The 25,519-nt window shown below is 38.4% G+C and overlaps 1 protein-coding gene across 4 annotated transcripts in view; it reads right to left on the bottom strand.

Moving 5' to 3' along the window:
- Positions 1 to 25,519, bottom strand: part of XPO7 (exportin 7) — an 89,818-nt gene that overhangs the window by 45,241 nt on the left and 19,058 nt on the right. Inside the window, exon 1 of one of the 4 annotated variants that reach the window (XM_033227341.1) lies at positions 660 to 789. The exons of the other annotated variants lie outside the window; for them this stretch is intronic. The gene's annotated coding sequence lies outside the window, so the exon portion shown is untranslated. Of the gene's footprint in view, positions 1 to 659; positions 790 to 25,519 lie in introns of those variants that run through there. 4 annotated transcript variants of the gene reach the window in all.

Below are 25,519 nucleotides of genomic sequence, written 5' to 3'. Positions count from 1 at the left end.
TTACATCCCCCTTAGTTGCAATTTTTCTGTGTACTGGGAAACACTGTATTGAGTAAATTAAAATATTTATACTGGACCGTGCCAGAAAATGAATCATTTTAAGGACCTAGAAGGTTAAATGACATATAAATTACATTTTTATCTATTTAACAAGGCATTCTTATAGTCAGTAATTGAGTATCCAATTATCATAGATAATAAAAGAAACTTTAAAAATTCAGTAACAACAATTATTGTTAATTAGAAGACAAATGGCAAAACAGTATGTTGAGTATATTACCATTTGTGATACATGTTAGTAAATTTATAGAAGAAAACCTGGATGAACACAAACCAAACTTAATTGTCTCTGGGAGGTGAGAACATTCAATTTCTGTAACCTTGGAAATTTTGACCACAACCACGTATTCCTCTGTAAGCAGAAAAAAAATCCTAACGACTGTAAAAATAAGCATTTTTTAAAAGGGCAATTTAAGCTACATTCTTTTCCTAAATTAACTCTTCACATTAGTAACATTTTACTAATTAACAGCTGATTCTGTTACCAATCAGAATTCATACAACAATTAATAAAACCAAAGACAAAAAGCTATTCCCAAAACTAAAAAACAAAAAACTGCATTTGCATTTATTACTAATTTTATTTTCTTTTTTCTTACCAATGCTGGTAGCCTCAGTGGCCTGAAAAGCACATTCAAGGGTTCTTCTTGTTTATAAATTTATACGAAAGGCAATCGTGGTGGCCAAAGTCATCTTGGTTTACAGATGTATCAGTAGACCTCTCAAAAGTTACTTACTACAATGGAGTTCACAGGGCAAACTAGCTTGCTCTTTGAATGTTTATAAATGCACACTATTTATTTTTTAAACTCACTTTATGGAAAAAGTTTACCAAGTCAGTGCCAAATACTTGTTTACGTACTTTACAAGAGAATAAGCCAAGCAGCCAATAAACAAATGAAACGGTGTGCAACCTCAATAATCATCAGGGAATGTAAATTGAAACCACGATGAGATAGCCATTAGAATGACTAAAATGAGGCAGGGGGTGGTGGCTCACACCTGTAATCCCAGCACTTCGGGAGGCTGAGGCAGGTAGATCACATGACATCAGGAGTTTGAGGCCAGCATGGCCAACGTGATGAAACCCCATCTCTACTAAAAGTACAAAACTTAGCTGAATGTGGTGGCGTATGCCTGTAGTCCCAGCTACTCGGGGTGGAGGCTGCAGTGAGCCAAGATCCTGCCACTGATCCTACCACTGCACTCCAGCCTGGGCGACAGAGTGAGACTCTGTCTCAGAGAAACAAAACAAAATGAAAAAAAATGACTAAAATGAAAAAGCCAACATCAAGTGTTAGCATGCGGAACAACTAGAACTCGTATGTTGCTAATTCAGTCTGAATTGATTCAAATACATTGGAAAACTGGGAGTGTAAAGGTACACATATTGGCTGTGCACAGTGGCTCACACCTATAATCCCAGCACTTCAGGAGGCTCAGGTGGGAGGACTAGGAGTTCAGGACCAGCCTGGGCAATACAGGGAGACTCTGTCTCTACAAATAATAATAACAAAAAAATTAGCTGGGCATGGCAGCGTGCCCCGTCATCCCAAGTATTCAAGAGGCTGAGGCAGGAGGATTGCCCAAGTCTGGAAGGTCAAGATTGCAGTAAGCTGTGATCATGCCACTGTACTCCAGCTTGGGTGACACAGTAAGACTCTGTCTCAAAAAATAACAACAACAACAGAAAACACCCTACAACCCAGCTATTCTGCTCCTAGATATACACTCAATAGAGATGCATACTAAGCTCACTCATGGCAGCATTAAACGTTAACAGTTCCCAAATAGAAAGCTAAATGCCTATCAATAGCAGTATGGATATTTCATTTCTTAATTTGTGTGCTGGTCACCCAGGCATGTGCAGTTTGTGAAAATTCACTGAGTTTGTGCATTTCTAATTTGCATATTTTAATTATTTGTACATTTATAATTCATGTATTTTTGTATATGTATGGATGAATGCCATAGTTCTGCCCAAATTCTCTAGTTACTTATTGTCATAGACTACTTTTTAATACTAATGGAAAATAAGTTTTCATCAACAACCTACAGATGCACTTCAGATTCAGAATGCTTTAGTTTTACAACACTAAATGCTTTTATAACCACGATTCCCATTCATTTCTCAGGAAGAACTAAGGTAAGGCTAAGACAGTGAGTAACACTTTTGGTTGCAGATGCTGTGTATGTCTACTACGGTAAAACAAGATAAAACACACATTTTCAGCAAGTGATAATGCTATGCCAGAGCCTGGCGTGCATGAGATAAGGATGGCAAGTCTGCTACCATATGAGACTGCAAAATTCTACACTTACTTCAAAATACTAATCAATTCTAACTTGTAATAAACACAGATGATCTTTGTGTTATGGGTAATATGTGGTCAAAACACATGTAAACAAATTATTTCATGAAGTAAACAGCCAGAATGTACCTAAGTCACTTAACGGTTTATTGACTTGTAAGTTTAACCCAAAAGCATTCACTTAAGTTGTCACTAGAAACTAGCTTGGATTCCTTCTCATTGTCACTAATGGCGCAGAGTAATGAAAGCTGCAGGGCAAGGTGAATCCGCTAAAGAAAAGGTTTCAATCTGGCGCCCTGAAACAGGCTCACAGTCATTTTTGGTTTTTGTCTTGCACTGTGGTTTTAAAGTGACACAGTTGGCAATATTTCACACTATCTCGTTTTCCAGCTTCCTATGAAAAATGAGAAGCTCTGAAAGCACTGGGTCTGCAAAGGGTCACAGAGGGAGTGCTTTCCTGGGCAGGTTCTCTTTAGTTCCCCATGGCTCCTCTGTAGACAGCTGTTTTCTCCTCTTGACCTCCTGCAATTTTATCTCCTATCAGTGGTTCATTCCTGGATATCAAATTTATAAAGCAGCATGCATGACAGGACAACAGATTTGGGCTTACCTTTGGGTACTACTGCTTCAACAAATTTGGTTGAAACACAAGGAACTACATAAAACTTAGGCAAAGAAGAGTTCGGTTGATACTGGATTGTTAGATACTGGTCTTAAGGTGTGACTGTGGGTGAGTTAACTTTCAGGAACTTCAGTTTCTCTATAGGTAAAGTAAATGCATTTTATTACATGATTTTTAAAAGATACTTCCAGTTCTAAAATTCTTTGATTGTAATATACTATCCTTCATATTTTAATTATATTAGTGAATCAGAATTCCAAGTAAACAAATACCGAAGTTAAAATGATCATGAAAATGATGATTAGGACTTTTTTTTCTTTTTTAAAGTGAGAATGATATTTTAAAAAATAAATTGGGTAACACTCATATCCCTGTGATTGTAGCATAGGATCTTCACCCACAAACAACTTCAGTGACCTAGCAACAGGAACAAGGTTTCTTTTGGAGTTGATTCCATACAGAGTAATGGGTAAGATTTTAGGTGCCAGACAAATCCCTACTCCTCCGTCTAGTGTAGGAGCATGATTAAGTTACTCAAATCATTCAAACATTTTCTCTTTCTTTTACATAGAAATAACACCCACTTTACAAGGTTGTAAAAATCAATGAAGTAATGTGTGTGCACTGCTAATTATTACTGGCTATTATCGATTATACTGGCTATCAAAACCTCTGGAGAACAGCAGCTTTTTTATTGCTTGCATAAATGCACACAAAATCTGCACTGTTTCTTCTAAGGGGATTATAAACGCCCTTTCCCTGTAGGGCCAGGGGCATGAGGGATAAAATATATAATTGATCCTCGTTATTCGGAGATTCTGTTTTGTGAATTCACCTACTCACTAAAATATATTTGTAATCATCAAATCGATATTCACTCAGGGTGCTTCCGCAGTCATTCATGCACATGGACAGAGTGATCAACAATTTGAGTTCCCTGACTTACACATTCCCAGCTGAGGCTGAACACTGCCATGCTTTGCCTTCTCTTTTTTTTTTTTTGAGACAGAGTCTTGCTCTGTCACCCAGGCTGGAATGTAGTGGCGTGAACTCGGCTCACGGCAACCTCCACCTCCAGGGTTCAAGTGATTCTGCTGCCTCAGTCTCCCAAGCAGCTGGGATTTCAGGTGTGCGCCACCATGTTCGGCTGGTTTTTGTATTTTCAGTACAGATGGGGTTTCCCCATGTTGGCCAGGCTGGTCTCCAACTCCTGACCTCAGGTCATCTGCCTGCCTCAGCCTCCCAACGCACTGAGATTATAGGCATGTGCGACCATGCCTGGCCTTGCTTTGCCTTCTTATTTCAGCTTTCACAACATAAACAACTGTAAGGTCCTTTTTGGGTCTTTTTTTTCACTGCTTGTTTCTTGCAGTTTTGTGCTTTTTATTGCTAATTCCACTGCTTAAAATGGCCCACAGAGTGCTAAATGCTGTCTACATCTAGCTCCTAAGTGCAAGAAGGCTGTGATGTAACTTATGGTGAAATTGTGTGTGTTAGATAAATTTCATTCAGTCATGAGTTACTGTGCTTTTGGCCATTAGTTTAATGTTAATAAATCAACAATATGTGTTAAAGTATCTTTAAACAAAAACACAAATGAAACATGGTTACATATTGCTTGTTTGATGCAAATGTGGTGACCAGGAGCTGGCCTAGATCTAATCCTATACTTCCCCTAGGAGCAATGGGTCAGTATTTGCTAATTGTGTTCTCGGTGACTTTATAGAACATGACAACAAGGAATGAGGATCATTTCTACTTCTGGCATCACTGGGCGCGATTCAGCACATACTTCCCCATAGAAACTTAATTATATTTATTGCCACTTTTTAAAGGTATTTGTTCAAATAGAAGTATCTGTTAGCCTATGTAATTTCCATATTAATGTCCGTACAACTGTCTCAAATGTTTGCTTAAATCGCCATTTGTATTAATTGCGCATGAATTATGACTTTAGTGAGCACAGTGCATGCAATGGTATGGAAATGGAAAGTACAAGGGTGTCTGGCACAGAGTAAGAGCTTCCTAAGAATGTCTTAACATTGGGTAAGTCTAACTCTCAAAGCTTTCAAAGGAACTTCGTATTAAAATGGCAGATTGATCACATAACTAATTTTATTCCCTCCCAAAACCTAACTAACACAACACTAAAGGTATTAAAAACAAAACAAAACCCCTAGCTAAACCTTCACGATCCCACAAAGATAGATAGGGAAGACAGGAACGGGACAATAGCAACATAATTTTGGAATATAGAAAAATCAATGGTAACTGACTTAAATGACCTAAGAAAGCCAAATCCCTAGCCAGCAGTGAGAAAAGCTGAAAACAAACCTCATTTACACTACATGCTCAGATGTTACGGTGAAGTGGGGTGGCCCAAAGAAGGAGAAACAGGGTGAAAGTATCTTTGAGAAGTTAAGATTCCCAGAGAGTCGTCCTCACTGTATGCCTCTCAGCAACTGTCCCTCTCTTCGGACTGGGAGACACCAAGCCGGTCAAAAGCACATCTGAAGCTATGGGCACCCTGTAACAAATAGGTCAATGAAGTGGGAGTGCTGCTGAGTCTTCCCTCACGGGGTTCCACCGAGAAATTTCAGTGTGCAGACATATTCTTTAGGAAGGAGTTTGGAAGATTTTCCCCTGAGAATCTCATTAGCTACAAAGCAAAAAGTTGCAGATACACTAATATGCAGGTTACCCCACAAATGGCACACCCGATTAGTCTCCTGTGATGCCTCAGCAGACATGCCTCGCCACGTTTTCAGAGCTTCCAGTCAACTCTGTATTATCTTAATCTTCATCATGAGCAAATAATCCAGTATTATCAGAAATCTGAAGAAAGCCTTCAACATGGAAGATAGAGAGCTAAACAAGCACACAAAAAGCAATCTGGAACAAGTAAAAACTATACAGGGAGAAGGAAATTTGACCAAAAAATGAAAGATGAAAACATATAATTAAGCCCAATATTGCAAGTGTGGAATAACAAGATGTGCTTAAAAAAAAAAAAAAAAAAAAAAGGAAGACATTCAAAGAACATAAAAAGAGATGTCAGAAAATAAACATACGATGACAGAGACAAAATATTCTATTGAAAGGTGGGAAAATAAAGTTAAAATCTCACAGACAACAGAGCAAAAGGACCAAGATGGAAAGAGCAAAATTTAAAAAAATCAGAGACCCAATTCTACAGGTCTAACATCCAATTAACAGGAGTTACAGAAAGAGAGAACAGAGGCCGGGCGCGGTGGCTCATGCCTGTAATCCCAGCACTTTGGGAGGCCGAGACGGGTGGATCACGAGGTCAGGAGATCGAGACCACGGTGAAACCCCGTCTCTATTAAAAATACAAAAAATTAGCCGGGCGCGGTGGCGGGCACCTGTAGTCCCAGCTACTAGGGAGGCTGAGGCAGGAGAATGGCATGAACCCAGGAGGCGGAGCTTGCAGTGAGCCCAGATCGCACCACTGCACTCCAGCCTGGTGGACAGAGTGAGACTCCGTCTCAAAAAAAAAAAAAAAAAAAAAAAAAGAAAGAGAGAACAGAGAATGGTGAAGGAAAGGAAGTTATGAACAAAATAATTTGAGATAACTTCCTAGAACTGAAAAACATCAGTTGCCAGAATGAAGTGTCCACCTAATGCCAGCATAATACATGAAAGTCAACCCACACCCAAGGCACACCACTAGGAAACCTCAGAAATCTGATGACAGAGAGAAGATTCTATAAGCTGCTTTTAGCAGAGACAGAAACTTAGAAAACAAAACAAGATCAGGAATCAGATGGTGCTGGACATCACAAAAGGAACACTGGACACAAGAAGCCAACAGAACAATTCCTATGAAATCCTCTAGAGAAAGAGCTCCAGCATAGGAGGCTATACTCAGTCAAGGAAGGAATCGTGTGATTAGAACAAAGCTATCTTTGGGGGTTTAAGGCCACAAAAATCTATCCTCCACGCTCCCCTTTTTGAAGAGCTACTAAGGAATATGCTTCACGGCAAAGTAAAGTGTAGTTCCATAAAAAGGTAAGCACGGGGGCTGGGCGCGGTGGCTCACGCCTGTAATCCCAGCACTTTGGGAGGCTGAGGCGGGTGAATCACGAGGTCAAGAGATCAAGACCATCCTGGCCAACATGGTGAAATACCGTCTCTACTAAAAATACAAAATTAGTCAGGCGTGGTGGTGGGTACCTGTAGTCCCAGCTACTCTGGGGGCTGAGGCAGGAGAATCACATAAACCCAGGAAGCGGAGGTTGCAGTGAGCCGAGATCACGCCACTGCACTCCAGCCTGGAGACAGAGTAAGACTCCGTCTCAAAAAAAAAAAGGGTAAGAATACAGGCCATGAGTTATACGGCCATGCTGATCCTATGAAACCCAACAGAGAAGAGGGATGTCAAGGAAACCTCTGGAAGGACGGCGAAGGGCACAGGACAACAACTGTGAGTTGGCCATTAAGAGCAACCAGGTCTTATTCAAGCAGTGTGGCTTTAGGGACAAGTCATGGTCACAGAATCATCACCAAGATCCCTGCCATTACTGCCTGCTTTAACCTGAGGACAGAATACCTGGATGAGAATTCTCATTTAAGATTTCAACTTAATCCATGTTGAAGTTTAGTGCACAGAAAAGCCCTCAATTGACAAAGTAAACACTGTATTTTAAATTTGGAAAGTTTTTCTACAAAGGTGCACCATCATTTTTAATGTTCCAAAGACAAAAGACAGTTTGAATTCTGATAAGGAGGAGAAAAAACCAATATACTTGGCTTTTGCCACCTTCACTCCTTCTTTATAAAAAAGAAGGTTTTTAATGCCTTTTATGGAACTTGATTCTGCATGGACAATATTAAAAGACCAAAACAACGTACTCCACTATGAAAATGGCTGAGTATGAAAGATTATACAGGCCAGGCAGATTACTTGAAGAAAGGATGCCAATATCCAGCTATTTGAGAACCCAAATTTGCAACGTGAAACAACCACGTATGTAAATAAAACTTTTCTGCTATATTACCATTTCCCTAAAAACTGCATTTTTATAAGCAGGTCTATACTGGGAGAACAATCCTGTAATAGCTCAGTACTCCTAAGAATGTTAACCAACATCTCAAATAACTTAAATTGATGTGATCAATTTAATATCTTTTCAACTTTTTCTTTACAAATAGTGTTTACCATATAGCAAGCAAGGTCAAACAACTGACTTCTGAAGTTCAGAAAATGATAACCTACTGGCTAGATATCAAAGGAGTCAAAATATGAGAAAGAGTTGTATAAACTCACTTCATTAAGTTCTGGTTTCCAAGAACTATTTGTTTTTGAGTTCTTATGTAAGCTATACCGCAGAGGGACACATTTATTATTTATTTATTTGTCTGTCTATCTATCTATCTATCCATCTATCTATCTAATTTTTTTGAGACAGAGTCTCGCTGTTGCCCAGGCTGGAGTGCAGTGGCAAGATCTCAGCTCACTGCAACCCCCACCTCTCGGGTTCAAGCGATTCTCCTGCCTTAGCCTCCTGAGTAGCTGGAATTACAGATGTGCGCCACCACACCTGGCTAATTTTTGTATTTTTAGTAGAGATGGGGTTTCACCATGTTGGTCAGGATGGTCACAAACTCCTGACCTCGTGATCCACCTGTCTCGGCCTCCCAAAATGCTGAGATTACAGGTGTAAGTCACTGCACGCAGCCCACATTTATTATTTTTTTATTATTTTTATTTTTTTTGTTTTTTTTTTTGAGACGGAGTCTTGCTCTGTCACCTGGGCTGGAGTGCAGTGGCCGGATCTCAGCTCACTGCAAGCTCCGCCTCCCGGGTTTTACGCCATTCTCCTGCCTCAGCCTCCCGAGTAGCTGGGACTACAGGCGCCAGCCACCTCGCCCGGCTAGCTTTTTGTATTTTTCAGTAGAGACGGGGTTTCACCGTGTTAGCCAGGATGGTCTCAAACTCCTGACCTCGTGATCCGCCCGTCTCGGCCTCCCAAAGTGCTGGGATTACAGGCTTGAGCCACCGCGCCCGGCCCACATTTATTATTTTAAGTTTATGTTTTTACTATCAATTTGATACAACATTCAAAACGGATTATTGGGTGTATTTTGTACAGAATCCTATTTAAACCGCCATTTAAACACTGCATTATATATAATAGAGCAAAGGAAGCAATCAAAAACACACAATCATCAATTCTCTGAGGCCATCAATCACTAAGCTCTATCATCATGTTTTACAATGACTAGATAAAAAGGATTTTAGATTCAAGCAATTATACTCAGGTTTATTATTAGGTTAGCCAAATACATAAAATGACCCAGAGAATATCTTCCCCAGTGCCCCTTTTCTTTCTATAATATGTTACTAGTTCGTAAAATTTCCAGGATTGACAGAAATTGCATTTGCAAACAGAATCTAATTTGCTTAAGAAAATGAAAAGACTAGTTACCACATGGGAGAAAACATTCGCAAAAATCTGATATAGGACTGATATCCAAAATATACAAAGAACTCTTAAAACTCAACAATAAGAAACCCAATTAAAAAATAGTCAAAAGATCTGACCAGACATCTCGCCAAAGATATACAGATGGCAAATAAGCATATGAGAAGATGGTTAACATCATGTATCATCAAGAAACTGCAAATTAAAGTAACAGTGAGATACTACTACATACCTATTAGAATGGCTAAAACCCAAAACATTCATAACACCAGATGCCGGCAAAGATGTGGAACAACAGGAACTGTTGGTGAGAATGCAAAATGGTACAGCCACTTTACAAGACAGTTTGGCAGTTTCTCACAAAACTAAACATACTCTTACCATATGATCCAGCAATTGCGCTCCTTGGTATTTACCCAAATGACTTGAAAACTTATGTCTACACAAAACCTGTAAACAAATGTTTATAACAGTTTTATTCATAATTACCAAAACTTGGCTACAAAAAGACACAGAGGAATTTAAATGCATATTGCTAAGTTTAAGATGCCAATATGAAAGGCTACATTATTGGATGATTCCGACTACTATACGACATTCTGGAAAAGGCAAAACAATAGAGACGGCAGAAAGAACAGTAGTTGCCAGGAGTTTGCAGGGGGGATAAATGATGGTGACAGAGGCAGGGAGGGAAGGATGAAGAGGCAGAGCACAGGGGATGTCTAAGGCAGTGAAACTGTTCTTTTTGATACTATGATTGTAGACATATGTCATTGTCTCTTTGTCAAAACCCACAGAGCACAACACTAAGAGTGCCCTTCAGTTGTTAATAATGTATCAATATTGGCTCATCAATTGTTAATATACCAGTATGCAAGATGTTCAGGGTAACAGGGTATGTGAGAACTCTGTACTTTCTGCTCATTTTTTCTATAAACCTAAAACTGTTCTAAAAAATAAAGTCTAGTAAAAACATCTAATTTGCCAGTTTAAGACGTCCTAGTCTTCCTTCCAGAGTTTTATCTTAATACTGGCTGGTTTACTAATCAATATTTAATACTAAAACATGACATTTTATATCCTAGCTTTCACACCCAACTCCCACTCCCTACCACCTGACACGGCAACAGAATGGTTACAATTCTCTAGCTGAAAACACAGGTGTTATAAACACTGACATTCACTGTCAAAGCCAATGTAACCGAGGGTGGCTCTCTGCCATTCTAAACTAGAATCCATACTGTACCTATCTGGTATAAAATATTTTTCTGCTAGAGGATCTATATAGAAAGTCCTTCAATTAGTTAGATTTATAAAGTCATTTCTAAGTAATGCTCATATTAAATAATCTACTGTTACTTTTCTAAATTATTGCCTGCCACCCATCCAAACATATGTCTCTACAGGTAGGTCAGCAAAGTATACTTTCATTTGCTGTATGGGTCTTCTATTTTATATAGCTTCTCTGGTGTTCTACCCTCCCCTTTCAAAATGCTGAATACAATTCTGACATACTTCAACAGTTGAAAATATTTTCTCTATAAGTTCCTGCAGCTCAATCAAGCATTTGCTTCCATTAAAAAAAAAAAAAAAATACAATACTCATTCACCTGAAGAACAGGGTTGATAGTAAATTGTAGCAGATTTGTTGTTACACAGTAGATATGTTACTGTGTAACAAAAAAGTCAGTGTGCAGCATACCAATACATTTATTTTTGAATATTCCTAATAGTTTTCATTTAAGAACTTGCTGCAGGAAATGACTATAGGTATTTTACCATCCCTCACATCCTAAAGTGGCATATTTTTTGGGCCAAAGTTTCACAAAGGAAGAAGGCAGGCCATCCTATGAAAGGAGAGAAGTAACACCTGCTGAACAGGTTATTAACGCCAAGGAGACATTTTTCCACAATGTGGGGATGATACTGGATTTTTACTGAAATTTGCTGAGACTGGGCTGGTTATCATCAATCCCTCCTATTTTGATTAATTGCTGTGTCTCCATCACTTCTAGGGATTCAGCAACCCCTCACGATCGACAGTCATAAGGATCGACAGTCATAAGACTCACTATTAATATAAGACTTTAATGTAAATTCCAATATCCTACATACTCTTCAGAAAGAATTTTCCAAAATACTGGGTTGAGAACATGAGGTTCTGAGAAGCCTCAGCAATAGCTGGAGACAATAACAAAACAGTTGACAACGTACTTACATGGCTATTGGTTCTTCTAAGTGTGACCAGATGCTGACAAGCTGCACTAATATTCAAACAAAATGGGCAGAAAAGCAGACTACTGAACATGCAAATCAGAAAAGGGCTTTAACTGGTGGTTTTATGTGCAGCTCTGCCCTAGACTATGTGACTCTGAAGTCCCCTAATTCTTGAATGTTTCCATTCCATTACATGGGAAACAGGATCCATACAACAACAAATATCTGAGTACCTTTGTGCCAAGCATAATTCTAAATGGTTGATTAAACATATTATAATAAATTATAGGGTATGTTAGCAGGTGATAAATACTATGAAAAAAACAGACAAGAGTAAGGATGATTAAGAGTATATGTGGGTATATAGAAGTGCAGGTTGCAGTATTCAAAAGGGTAATTAAGGTAGGCCTCGCAGGTTTAAAAAAAAAAAAAAAGAAAAAAGAAAAGGAGGTACTTAACCAAAGAGGGGAGCACATCTACCTATGTCACCTAACAAGGATTCTCTCTGGATAATGCCCACAAAGTCCTCAAAAGGGAAAGACTGTCAGTTTGCTGAGTACCAACTATGTGCTGATCCCTGTGCTAGGTCCTTACTTACTTACTTTATTTACTTATTTATTTATTTTACTCGCTCTGTTGCCCAGGCTGGAGTACAGTGGTACGATCTCGGCTCACCCCAGCCTCTGCTTCCTGGGTAGCTGGGATTACAGACATGCACTACCAAACCCAGCTAATTTTTTTTTTTCGTATTTTTTGTAGAGTCGAGGTTTTGTTATGTTGGCCAGGCTGGTCTCAAACTCCTGGCCTCAAGTGATCCGCCCTCCTCAGCCTCCTAAAGTGCTGGGATTATACGCATGAGCCAGCGCGCCAGGCCCTAGGTACTTTATATATACCTCATTTTCTATATAAATTTATGGTAGAATATCAAAATCCCACTGGTATTCTCATTTTCTAAAAAGTAAAAGGCAAATATAAATTTTACACAAATTAATTCAAGGAAAGGCTTCTGAAAAACAAATGGGAATATATATGTATATACTATATGTTTTTAATTCATAGAACTCTTTTAAATTAATAATCATCTGTTGCAAGATACATCAATTTGAATTCATCTAAGGAAAGTCCATGTAATATTATTTGTAGACTAATAAAGATAACTTGAAACTAATTTGACAATCTAGCAGCTTAAGTGAAAACACTGTTAATGTTCCCCAAAACACACACGATACAACCTAAACATGTCAACATAACCAAACCAACAAATCTTACTCATTTGATGCAGAGAGTAATTCTCACTTTTGTTCTCTTCAGAAGAACAAAAATTAGATCCTATAGTTTAGGAATATGAAATATTCCATCAATGAATGGCACTAAAGCTAATTAAACCTTCAGGTAAGTGTTTCTTTGAAAATGTCCTTGAACGTCTATGAAACAAGTGAGATTAAAAATGATCTTAAAAATTTATTTTGGAACTTAAATTTCTGTTTCTGCTTTGGTGATTAGGTTTAAAGCAAAGTCCTTACAACTACCCACATCTTCTTTAGAAACGTAAAAGATTTCCCAAACTGTAATACATTAAATGTCTACCTGCAAATCTCTACCCAAAATGACCAGCAGTGTTCAGTCAAGTTCAGAACTGAACAATACCTGGGAGCAAGAGACTGAAGACACCAAGGTCAAGTGCTTTTTAAAAACACAGCCCAGGGCAGAGTACGGTGGGGCTCACGCCTGTAAACTCAGCACTTTGGGAGGCCGAGGCAGGCAGATCACCTGAGGTCAGGAGTTTAAGACCAGTCTGGCCAACATGGCGAAACTCCGTCTCTACTAAAAATACAAAATTAGCTCGGTGGCATGCCCCTGTTAATTCCAGCTACTCGGGAGGCTGAGGCAGGAGAATCGCTTGAACTCAGAAGATGGAGGGTACAGTGAGCCCAGACGGTGCTACTGCACTCTAGCCTAGGTGACAGAGTGAGACTCCATTTCAAAAATAAACAACCACCACCACCACCAGCCTGGGCATGACTGAGCTTCACCTGACTCCTGGCAGAGGGCAGTGGCTGCCATGCCTTTGTTGTTACATGGGGGAAAGAAAGTCATGAACCACATGGCCTTTAACACTATAGGTAACACTCCTATAGTGTTCACCATAGTGCTCTTCTAAAATTTCTTTCCCCACCACATTGCTTTTAACTGAATTCTTAAATGCTAACCCTTTCTGTAACTACTCTGACACAATTAATGCATAAAAAAGATGTTCCATCTGAGTGGCAACAATGGGAGAAGTATCACACATAGTAAGAATTAAGAATTATCAGTGCCATGCTATCAGTATGTAGGCTTCAGACAAGGGCAGCTATATGGGCAACTGCCTCTAGGCAGGCAATGGGCTAAGGATGTCTGGGTCAGTATTTTGATGGTTGGCAGAGCAACAACGGAATCCCCATGACTTGTGCTACCCTAGGAACTAAAGTCACTTAATTATAAATGCAGAAATTAAACTTCACAGGGTGAGAATAAACAATTTTATGTATAACGTTAATTTTGGAACTAATATGTCAATTCACGTGATTTTTCTGAAAAATGTGATGCAACAGTAAAACAGAAATTAGAAGCAGGGATATCACTTGAACAGAGAGCTCAGTAAACCTTTAGAAAACTAAGGTGACTTGTGGAAACTTTCATCTGTTCTCATCTCAGGGCCCATAACTTGCGATTGCTGCCAGAAGCCCACAGACTAAGGGGCATATTTCCTGGTAATGACTCAAGTAACTATGGATGAGTCTAACAATCAGTAGCTATGCTCTTTAGGGTGACTTTTTAAAGGATCCTTGGAGGAACCAAATGGTTTCTCTGAAATAATCCCACATCTATCTAGCCTGAGAATGTGTCATTCCTAAAACCTGTGATGCCTTCTGGTGTGTAAAATGTTAAATGAATTCAGGAAGATTCTGGCATAGATGGTTTTGATAGGATGTTGAATTCTGGCCTCTCAATACTTATTTTTCTGGAGAAGGATGAATTAAAAAAAAAAAAAACTAGAAAAGCTCAGTTCCTCATCTTATATTAGGTTGAACCATATGAAAATGCCAAATATCCAAACATTTTTGACTGGTAAAAATGACAATTTTATGTGAGTCAATCTAGTATATAAAAACATTTAAAAACTCCTTTAAAGTACAGTCATGCCTTGCTCATCGATGGGGATACATTCTGAGAAATGCAGCCTTAGGCAATTTCACTGTTGTGTGAACATCAGAGTGTACTTACACAAACCTAGATGGCATTGCAGGTAGATGGCATACCTGCAATACACCTAAGCTATACGGTATAGCCTACTGCTCCGAGGCTTCAAACCTGTACCACCTTACTGTACTGAATACCTTAGGCAACTGTAACACAATGGTCTTTGTGTATCTAAACACGTAAGCAGGTATGTTTAAAGTACTATGTTGTGCTATGATAGCTATGTCACTAGGCAACAGGAATTTTTCAGTTACATTATAATCTTACGTCACGTGACCACTGTCATGTATGTGGTCCATCGTTGACCAAAATATCGCTATTCAGGGCATGACTGCACTTTGAAATCTGCACTCTGCTTCTAATTAAGGGTTGGGTTTCACTTTTAGGTCAATATATGAGAGTAAGAGCTATTACAAATTTGATAAGTAATCTGACTTTGCATTAATCTATTCTAAACTTACTCTCTCATTACTCTTCAATGAGAATCCTCTGGTCTCTCTGGTTTTCAAATCCACTGTGCTCCTTCTTCCTCCGTGCTTCAGACCTGCTAGTTTTTTTTTCTGTTTGTTTGTTTTGTAGTTTTATCCTATAGTTCTATCAGTTTTTACTGTATATATTCTGAAGCTATTTCACAAAGCACAGACAACTTGAGAAGCTAAATCTTTTGTTATTTAGTGACTCTTGTAATCTGTAAAGGCCTCTGTCAGAATGTGTTATTAATCTTTCCTCCCACTTTGTAGATTGCTTTTTCCCTTGTATGGTCATCTCTTGATGACCATACATTCTTAATTTTAACATAGCCTAATTTATCATTATCTTCCTTTATGATTAGTCCTTTGCTTGCCCTGTTGGAGAAATCTTTCCCTATCCTATAGTCATAAACATCTTCTTTTTTTTTTTTTTTGAGACGGAGTCTGGCTCTGTGACTCAGGCTGGAGTGCGGTGGCACCATCTCCGCTCACTGCAAGCTCCGCCTCCCGGGCTCAGGCCATTCTCCTGCCTCAGCCTCCCGAGTAGCTGGGACTACAGGCGCCCGCCACCGCGCCCGGCGAGTTTTTTTGTATTTTTTTAGTAGAGACGGGGTTTCACCATGTTAGCCAGGATGGTCTCGATCTCCTGACCTCGTGATCCGCCCGTCTCGGCCTCCCAAAGTGCTGGGATTACAGGCTTGAGCCACCGCACCCGGCCAAACATCTTCTTTTCTATTATCTTCTAAAAGCTCTGTTTCTTTTGTTTTCACCCAAGATCTAAAAGCCTATTGAGTATTGTGTATGATGTGTGTCTACGTTGCAGGGGTAGTGGTGATGGTATTAGTGAGGTTTAATTTCCTTTACACTATTATTTTCAATTCATGCAAAATTTCATTTTGAGGTTACTTAATATTTGTGATTACTAATATACCTCAGACTCCTCTGTTCCTTATTCCTTTGTGCTATATTTGTCCTATTTTTCCTTTTTTAAAGTTTTTGCTTGTTTTTGAATTCCATTTTTCTCCCCAGTACTAGTTATCATATATTCTAAAAAAAAAAAAGTCCCAAATTAGGCAGTATCTTATTCCTTCCATCTTGAGTAACAGTGACCTTAGAAGATAAACTCCAATCAGTTGTCTCCTGTGTTACGCTGTTACTGTCCCTTATTTTGGCTTTGTCTCCACAGCCCTAAAAATTAAACAATACTATTATATCATACAATGTTTAGATTTACCTATGCTTACCAATTTCTTTGGTCACCTTTACTTCTTTCATAACCAAACACTTCTATGGGACTTTCCTTCTTTAAGTATATCCCTTACAGAAGTTCCTTAAGTAAAGATGTGCTAGTGGTAAACTCAGTTTGTGTTTATCTAAAAATGTCTTTTAGTGTCCTCATTCTTGAAAGATAATTTTGTTGGGCACACAATGCTAGGCTGACATTCACTTTTCTCTTTTGGCTTCCAGGTTGCTGTTGAGATGTCTTTATCCGCCAGTCTGTTCTCTGCAGGTAATGTTTTCTTTCTGAGAAGATGTTTTGTCTTTAATATTTGTGGCTTTACTATAAAGTGTGTAGGTATGAGTTTTAACATTTATCCTGTTTTGAGAATCACTTGAACCCAGGATGCAGAGGCTGCAGTGAGCCAAGATCACACCACTGCAACTCCAGCCTGGATAACAGAGCGAGACTCCGTCTCAAAAAAAAAAAAAAAAAAAAATCCTGTTTTGTATATGTGGAACTTCTTTAACTTAGATTCATGCTTTTTTTTTTTTTTTCCATTCTAGAAAAGCCTCTCCTCTAGTCTCTTTCTAGTTATTTCATGGTATCTTACCCTCCATGTCTCTTAACCATTTGTACTTTTCATGTTCTTTGTCACCCTGTGCTGTAATCGGAACAGTATCTTCAGATCTTCTAGTTCTCTTCTACACTATCTAATACGCTAATCTATTCACTGAGTTTTAAATTTCAACTGTTATATTTTAAACTTATATTTGATACTTTTTCAAGTATGCCTTGTTTTTGACTGTCACTTTTTGGTTGCTTATTTTTCCTTTTAAATATTATTTTGTTAAGCATTTAACTTATTTTAAAATTCTGTATCTGATGATTTTCCAGTATCTGAAGTCAGTATCTGATGTGTGAGTGTGGGAGGATGGGGTAACCTAAACCTGCTACTTGCAGCTTGTGCTGAATCTCTATGGTGGCTTTTCCCATGCAGATACATGTGTGTGTGGTAGTTTTTGTTTATAAGCTCATAATATGTTGACACAAATCTATGGAAATCCCGAGCACCTCCATTTTCCTGTTTCTGTTAGTGGCTATGGAGAGCTAACAACTCCAAGGTGCTTTCTAGGGTCCTGAAGTCTCAGCTTCGGCTTCCTCATCTGGCAGCGGGCATAAGTGTTTCATTTTGGCATTTGACCCTACAGCAATTTTGACTTCACTACTCCCAACACTCCAGTTTGCTGAACAGGTTCATTTAAGTTAATTAATGGGAGTGAGGGTATTGAGATTTCCCTTATTTCTTGCAAGCTTGTCAATGCATTAAAAAAGGAGGCTTATTCAAATTTAAAGAGGATCTACTTATAGTACAGTGATAAGGCACTTTAGAATAATTGGTTTGCCATACAATAGGAAATGGAATTCTTACTCATTTTTGCTCCCAAGGGATTTTCCTTACTTTGAGTAAGGCTGACTATGTATTTAAAAGGATTTGTTTCAATATTTTATTTACTAAGCATTTTTGGGTGTTGTATAGTAGGAGGATTTTCAGATAATGTACCATGCCACACGCTAAAAATTTCATTAGACCTATTTTTTCTCAAACATGCTGTTAAACTATATCTTTCTTGTTTTATACCTATGCAGTTTTTCCAGACCTACCTGCAGGATCTTGCATTTGTATGAAATTTTATCTTGTCAGATTTGGAGAACTGTTCCAGTATAATTTAGACATCTTTCTAGCTCTTATCAAATAATCTACCCCTCTCTGTCTATGACCAGCATGTTAAGACTTTTATCCCAGCAGTTTTTCATATGAGTTTCCTTTGCGAGTAAAGGATAATTCCTTTGAGATTAAAAGAAAGAATATTCCTTATTTTTAAATTTTATTTTATTATGTCTGAGATGGCATCTCACTCTGTTGCCCAGGCTAGAGTACAGTGGTGTGATCTCAGCTCACTGCAGCCTCTGCCTCCTGGGTTCAAGCGATTCTCCAGTCTCAGCCTCCTGAGTAGCTGGGATTACAGTTGTGCGCCACCACGCCCGGCTAATTTTGTATTTTTAGTAGACATGGGGTTTCACCATGTTGGCTAGGCTGGTCTCGAACTCCTGACCTCAGGTGATCCAGGCGCCTAGGCCTCCCACCCAAAGTGCAGGGATTACAGGGCCACCGCGTTTGGCCCTTATTTTTTATTTTTGATGGCATGTGGAATGTATAACTCACAGGAGGTATTCAATAAATGCATACTGAATGAATGTCCTTACCTAAGTTACTGATACAGGACAAGCTCATGGTCAGAGTCCTGGGCCTTAGACTTTGCTCCTAGCTGTCAGTGATTCACTGATTACTACTCTTGGGTATGGCCATTCAACTAGTTACTCAACGATTCAACGAATATTTGAGACTGCATTAAATTTTACATTTTAGTCAATTACCTAATGTCTGTGAGGGTATTCAGAGAGATTTTATCAAATGCTTTGTTAAACTCCAGAAACATTTTTGTCTCTAACATTTCCCTTTTCTACGAACATTATTAGTTTGTCTTAAATCCTTCATGAAGCTCTTCTGAATATTCAGACCATATTACTCTCTCCGGCACAACTTTAAATTCAGTAATATACTTTTTAAATACTTTAACCGTATGCTGCCTTTTTCTTTGACTGTTTAGTAAGATTATAACTTATCTTCCCATGATATTCCACAGTGTTGAACATACAGCAAGCAGTCAATAAATAAATGCTTTTTAATAGTAGGATGTCTTTCAAATGTGTGAGATATTTAGGTGAGAAAACGAGAATTCTCATCTTAGCCCTACCCTCACTAGTGGGAAAACAGGAGGGAAAAAATAGGATTCTGTATTTACTCTCAAGGGAGGGAAATAAGGAATATTTTACGCGTTTAACAAAATAACTCACCCTTTAATAGTATCAAAATCTGGTTTTATATCCTTAAATCTAAATTTCTTCAAATAAATTAAGGCAAGAAACGCTTGTGAGAAAAATGTATTCAGTTATAGTAATCCAAAGAATAAAAGGGGCTATACATTTCTCACATGATGTGAATTAGAATACTTTAAAACATGCTGTCAATCACCATAGCATTCTAACACTAAAGTCCCAAATATTTTATTTAATTCATGACACTCGAAGGGAACTGCCATAAAATATCAAGTTCTTAATTCTTGACAAGCCAGGGGAAAGCTGTACTGTGTGCCAATTCCCTAAAAATCCAAGAAGTTAGTTTCACCTTTCTAAAAAATTAACCTGAGAGTGCTGGATATAACAGCCAGTGAGGATATACGAAGTTCTCCAGTTCATAGGTTCCCAAAATGTGGTCCATGGGCTCCTGGGGGTTACTGAAACTTAGGAGGTCTGTAAGAGCTAAGCTATTTTCATAGCAATACCAAGACATTATTTATATACTTTGCTGTACTGACATTTGCACAAACAGTACACCAAAGGTACAAAGGCCATGGTGGATAAAACAGCTGGTACTTTATCACAAACTAAGGCAGTGGCATCAAGGCGGAGTGGGAGCCATTATATTCTTCACTGCCACACACTCATTTAAAATAAAACAAAACAAAAACCCAGCCAGTTTAAAGTAAGACTGCCCTTCATAAAGAAGCAGAAAAAGTATTATTTTTACTAAATCTCAACTTGAGGACACATCTTTGTACTATTCCATGCAACAATATGGGAAGCATAAATAAATATTTCTGCTGCATACCAAGGGGTTTTCATGTAGGAGTAAGGAAAGTTCAGATATGGTTTCAGATTCCACATTGCAATTAACCTTTACAAAACTATCACTTGTTGAAGAAGTGTTGAAGAATACTCACAATTATCTAAAAGGCTATTAAAATACTCCTCCCTTTTCATATTACATATGAAATTTCAAATTACATATCTGTGTGAGGCTGGATTTTTATCACACACTTCAACCAAAACAATGTATCATAAATAGTCTGAATGCAGAAGTAACTATGACAATCCAGCTGTACTCTAATAAGATACATATTAAAGAAATTTACAAAAAATTATAAAATAATGCTACCTTACTAAAATTGTGTGCTTTGGCTTGAAAAAGCTTTTCACAATAATGTCTATAATGGGTTTAAGAAGGTTATTTTAAATGAATCACATATTCTAAAAATTGTTTGAATTTCTACAGCAAATATTTTAGCTGTAAGCCACATAAAAGCTCTTCGAGGTCCTTGAAAATATTAAAGAGTGTAAAAAGACCCTAAGACCACAAAATTTGGGAACTGCTGCTACAGATGATGAAAAGCTTCCCCCTGGGGAGTCCTGCGCCACTTTACACACAGTAGGACTTACAAATGATCTACTTTATCTTATTTACCAAGAAATACTTAGGAATACTATTTGCTACCTCTGTATCTTCTCCAATATTGCAATGTATGAACAATGGAATTATTATAAGGATATATTATAAGAACATCATTCAAGTCCAGGATCAGAACTTTGCCAACCACCCCCAGAAGCCCTTTCCATGTGCCTTATCCCAAACATAACACCCTCCCCTCCCTGATGTAAGTAACCATTACTGACTTTTTTTTTTTTTTTTTAAATGGAGTCTCGCTCTGTCGCCCGGGCTGGAGTGCAGTGGCCGGATCTCAGCTCACTGCAAGCTCCGCCTCCCAGGTTTACGCCATTCTCCTGCCTCAGCCTCCCCAGTAGCTGGGACTACAGGCGCCCGCCACCTCGCCCGGCTAGTTTTTCGTATTTTTTAGTAGAGACGGGGTTTCACCGTGTTAGCCAGGATCGACTAACCAGTTAGTTGATCTCCTGACCTCGTGATCCGCCCGTCTCAGCTTCCCAAAGTGCTGGGATCACAGGCTTGAGCCACTGCGCCCGGCCCATTACTGACTTTTATAGTAATCACTTCCTTGTCATTTTCTTTTTATGGTTTTAGCATCTATGTGTGCTTCTTTCGACATTACAGTTTGTTTATTTTGTCCATCAGAAAAAAAAACTGGCAGCCTAGGCAACATCCTGAGACTCCAACTCAACAACAACAAAAATTTAGAAAATTCACTACTGGTGGCATACGCCAGTAGTCCCAGCTAGTACTTGGAAGGCTGAGGCGGGGAGGATCGCTTAAGCCTAGAAGATAGAGTCTGTGAAAAACAAACAAACAAACAAATGAAAATACCTTTTAGGTCTCTTTTAATCCATAGGTTTCTCCAGCATCCCTTTCATTTCCTTATAGAGTTGGCCTTCTGTATCTGTGGATTCTGTACCTATGGACTCAACCAACCATGGATTGAAAATATTTGGAAAACAAAATTTTGTCTGTACTGAACATGTATAGACTGTTTTTCTTGTCATTATTCCCCAAAAAATACAGTATAACAACTATTTATATAGCATTTACATTGTATTAGCTAGTACAAGTAATCTAGAGATGATTTAAAGTATATGAGTCTGAGTGCAGTGGCTCCTGCCTATAATCCCAGCACTTTGGAAGGCCAAGGCAAGACGGTTGCTTGAGCCCAGGAGTTTGAGACCAGCCTGGGCAATGGGGCCAGACCCTGTCTCACAAAAAAAATTTTCTTAACTAGTCAGGTGGCACCCCCCGTAGTTCCACCTTCTAGGGAGACCAAGGTAGGAGGATTGCTTGAGTCCAAGGAGTGGGCTGGTGGCGTGGTCGAGGTAGCAGTGAGCCAGGATTGTGCCACTGCACTCCAGCCTGCAAGAAAGAGCAAGACCTTGACTCAAAGAAAAAAAAAAAAAAGAAGCATATAGGAGGATATGCTTATTATATGCAAATACTAATCCATTTTCTATCAGGGATTTAAGTATCCTCAAGATTTACATATATGGGGAAGGTCTGGAACCAATCCTCCATAGACACCAAGGCATGACTGTTATTTACCTATTGAAGAACCCAGGCTGTTTGACCTATAGAGTTCCCTAGTTTTAGGTTGTGCTGATTACATATACTTGGTATAATCCAGCATGTACTTCTGTTTGGGGTATTTCCTGAAAACTAACAGATGGATCCAGAGACTGGATCAGACTGGGGTTCTACCCCACCTATGGCAAGATTACATACAGGTAGTGTTTTGGGCAAGACTTATACAGGATGATCAAAATGCCTGACCACTGGCCAGGCACAGTGGCTCATGCCTGTAGTCCCAGCACTTTGGGAGGCCAAGGCAGGTGGATCACCTGAGGTCAGGAGTTCGAGACCAGCCTGGCCAACACAGAGAACCCCTGTCTCTACTAAAAATTCAAAAATAAGGCGGGTGTGGTGGCACATGCCTATAATTCCAGCTACTTGGGAGGCTAAGACAGGAGAACTGTTTGAACACAGGAGATGGAGGTTGCAGTGAGCCAAGATCATGCCACTGCACTCCAGCCTGGGTGACAGAGCAACGACTCCAGTTCCAAAAAAAAAAAAAAAAAGCCTGACTTTGACTTTGTATCTTTTTGTAATCCCGTGATCCGTGTAATCCCATGAGCCACTGTTGCTTACTACCCATACTTCCCATGTCTCTCCAGTCAGTGGGGACTACAAAATGGTGATACTTTAATTCTATCATTTCTTTTTCAGTTATTAGTCAGAATACACTTAACAAAACATTTTATTACTCATCTACTATTTGGTTATCTATTGGTTTAGCTCACAAAAGGGCAGGGTAAATACTTGATTCTTTTCCTGTATCAATTTTCAAGATAATGAACTGGTATTGGTATTCTACCATCCTCTGAAGGTGGTGTTATTTTTAATACTATTACTTTTAAAATATCATTAAGAACTCATGGATTTAAACATATTTGATCAATCTCTGCCAAATTTTCAAACAGCACATTCTGGCTACTAAGAACTAGATTTAGCTATTTAGATTTAGGAGTGTGAAGATCAACTTCACATTTGAAAAGGTACATTTCCATTAGCAAAGGTATTTCAGTTCTGAAAAGGATAACTCATTAGTTCTCAAAAACACGACAGAATTCAGGGAGATTATAAAATATAATGTTCTTAACACATATACAAAGAAAATAAATTCAGATAAAATTTAAAAGACTAGTAAATGTTTGCTAATTACATTTGAAAGTATTCTTCAATGAGTTCCCCTTGGTTTTCAGAATAAAACTAAATCTCATTAGCTTAGCTCATAAAGCACGTTACGATTTGGTCTCTTCAGTTTCATTTCTTGCCACTTTGTCATTTACCTTCTGATCGTTTCAGGTAGTATTAAAAAAAGTTGTCCATTTTGGAGATACTGTTTTCCTGATATGTTTAAAAATTAATCCACAAAAATCTAGACTCAGCTCATATTACAAGTATTCTACATGAATGTGACTCAATTAATTTTGGCATTAAAAAATCATTACTTGGTTGTTGGAAGTAACTGCCCTAAAGCAACTTTAAAAATCCAAAACAGACCAGGCACAGTGGCTCATGCCTATAATCCCAGCACTTTGGGAGGCCAAGGCAGACGGATCACCTGAGATCGGGAGTTCGAGACCAGCTTGACCAAAACGGAGAAACTCTCGTCTCTACTAAAAATACAAAATTAGCTGGGCATGGTGGCGCATGCCTGTAATCCCAGCTACTTGGGAGGCTGAGGCAGGAGAATCGCTTGAACCCGGGAGACAGAACTTGTAGTGGCTGCGACTGCACCACTGCACTCCAGCCTGAGCAAGAAGAGCAAAACTCCACCTTAAAAAAAAAAAAAAAAATCCAAAACCAAGTTACTGCTTAAAAACAATGGGCATATTCCATAGGCAAAACCTACACCTATCTATTTTTAAGATAGAAAGAATATGTAAAGAACAAAATAAGGATACAAGAGCTAAAAACTACATTATTTCATTTTATTATCACCTTGAAATTTCCAAAGGGGAGTATTTTTCATGTTCCCAGTGAAAAAAAATTACGTAAATAAAATCTTGCTGTTACCAAATGAGACATGAATAAGACTTTCCCAAAAAGATAATTTTCAGACAGAAGGGCAATCATCCTAAACATTTAAAAGTATAATACGAGACTTAAAAGGCCCAGGCTCCTCATTCTCATTAAGCAGCACGCATAAAACCTCAAGAATCATTTATAACATTTCTCAATCTGGGATCCTGAGATAAGTCTCAGTGCTCCATGAGTTCTCTATGAGTTTTTTTTTTTAATGATATATTTTCATTCTTATGACTGTTAAAAAGTTAATATAAGGGTATTCGGAATCATCTGGCTGATCACCTTCATATCTAGTACTGTATCATGTTTGGTTTTCACATTCCTGTTTAGGGGTGACTAGTGTCAAGTAGCTATAATTTAATCATCGAGGACTAAATAAAAGGAGCAGAGGTGAACCTAATAGGTAAACGATGCATCCTACCAAGTGAAAGCCAAATTACATTATGAATGAGTTTCTCAGTGCCTTGAATGCAGAAAAATGGTGAGAAAATTGAGTCATCACATGGCATACCAGCAGTCTTGATATACTGAACTAAAAAAGAACTTACAGTGACTGCTTAATGGGTATAGGGTTTCTTTGTGGGGTGATGAAAATGTTGTGAATTAGACAGATAGTGCTAATGGTTGTACAATATTGTGAATGTACTGGAAGTCAATGAATTCTATAACATTCAAATTTTAAGTTTTATGTTATGTAAATGTTAAAAATATAAAAGAAAAGAAAGTATGGTATATCAGTCAGCATTATAGACATTATCATCTAACATATTAAATATATGTTGCTAATTTGAACATAATTGGTTTTGTGGTTTGTTTTAAATCTGTAAATCAGTTTATAGTTGCACAAGAAGACAACCCTGAGGAATTTACATCTATTTTTATGTTTGTTAATATCTGTTGCATTAAAACCAAAATAATTTAAATCAATACCAGAGGGCTTGTGAGACACCAATAGCCATTTAAAGGGGGGCTATATATTAAG

The sequence above is a fragment of the Trachypithecus francoisi genome, unplaced genomic scaffold (assembly GCF_009764315.1).
Source record: "Trachypithecus francoisi isolate TF-2019V2 unplaced genomic scaffold, Tfra_2.0 Contig01440, whole genome shotgun sequence".
NCBI lineage: Eukaryota > Metazoa > Chordata > Mammalia > Primates > Cercopithecidae > Trachypithecus > Trachypithecus francoisi.
The sequence above is the reverse complement of the archived record's forward strand: the minus strand, read 5'-3'. Positions and strand labels throughout refer to the sequence as shown.